Source organism: Rhea americana, unplaced genomic scaffold (genome assembly GCF_003343005.1).
Source record: "Rhea americana isolate MKP2758 unplaced genomic scaffold, rheAme1 scaffold_49, whole genome shotgun sequence".
NCBI classification, from domain to species: domain Eukaryota; kingdom Metazoa; phylum Chordata; class Aves; order Rheiformes; family Rheidae; genus Rhea; species Rhea americana.
In genome coordinates, this window is record NW_028186634.1 from 1,821,308 (window position 1) to 1,822,769 (window position 1,462).

The 1,462-nt window shown below is 41.9% G+C and overlaps 1 protein-coding gene across 8 annotated transcripts in view; it reads left to right on the top strand.

The window, feature by feature from the left end:
• Positions 1-1,462, top strand: part of SOX6 (SRY-box transcription factor 6) — a 373,675-nt gene that overhangs the window by 2,570 nt on the left and 369,643 nt on the right. The window lies entirely within an intron of this gene.

Below are 1,462 nucleotides of genomic sequence, written 5' to 3' on the forward strand. Positions count from 1 at the left end.
AAGGACGGGAAGGAGTGAAAGTGGCGACGTGCAAAGACAATTAGTGTTGTGTCTGAGTGTCAGGGGCGTCTCACGGGAGAGAGTCAGCACGCTGCGAGCCTGGGGACGACAGATTAGTTCTGTCCTAGGGGTGTTTCCCCAAAACGTAGACGGTGAAACTTTCAGTGATAAAGTAATATATCTTCGCCTGCTTTCTGTAGATAAGGTATATGTTTATTAAAGTAATTTAAATAGCCTTCGGCACATGATCGGCACTTTGTTCATAATGTTTTCTTTTACCCTTATTTTAGCATTTCTAGTATTTTCATCTTCATTGCTGATCATAAGGACAGGAGAACAATGTTATGCGCTCCTCAAATTAGGTTTTGAGTCCAAAAATTAACGAATTTCCCTTTCCGTATTCGTGTAATGGAGTAATTTTGAAACCTGTTTTGAGACTTCGACTTGACTTGACTTGTTTTATTGACGTGCTTGTGCCCACTCATTTAATTAAGCCATTATACCATAAAGTAAATAGTAAGAATGAATGTGAGATATGTGCGGGTAGTCTGCCATTATATACAAATATTTCCATAGAAAACACTATTTTAAAAACTTCTTCAGCATGTCATGAGTCCCTTGGTAAGATTTTATTGCAGGTTTTTGTTTTGAGCCATGATATTTTCTGTGTTTCTGTGCTCACGATGTTATATGCTTGCTATACTCAGAATATAAACAGCAAGCGTACCTAGTTCATTCTAGTAAAAAGAAAAAAATAATCTATTTATAGTGAGTACATTTAAGAGAAAATAATGAGGTCATTCGGAGTATGTTGCAGTTTGAAGTAGCTTGACACCTGGCAGAAACTACATACGCATTTTCTCCAGACTCTGCCCTATCCATAACTTTTTCTTATAATACATTCTTGTGTTAAGTGAGAAAGGCTGTTTGTAAAACAATCTCCTGGCTGGTTCCAGCGTTGGGCGAAGCTGATCCTGTAATGGCATTTTGTTTTGAACAGTTGCTGTAGTTGAAGTTCCCTCATAAGGTAAGGTGGCACTGGGTCTGAAAGGAGGTCCAAATGCCACATTTATAATTAGACTGCCAATTCAGCACATTGTATCTATTGCTATACAGGGATGTACTGCTGTGTCTGGTCTCTCAATAGACTGTATTCAGAATTAGCCAATTCAACTGCTTAAACTTTGGAGTCAAATTTAGAATAGGCAATGAGAGAAGAAGGAAAACAATAATGCTTTCTTTTTTCCTCAGCTAGCTATTAAAAGCCAAAGAATATACGGAAACCAAACCAGGCACTGTACTTGGAATCAATGCACCAAGTGCAGCTTGGCCGGCGTCTGCAAAACCATTCTGAAGTGCGCTCCTCGGGGGGAGGGGAAGGCGAGCCGCGGCCCCGCTCCGAGCGCGGCCCCGCTCCGAGCGCGGCCCCGGCGCGCTTCCCCTGCCCGCCGGCAGCCTCCCG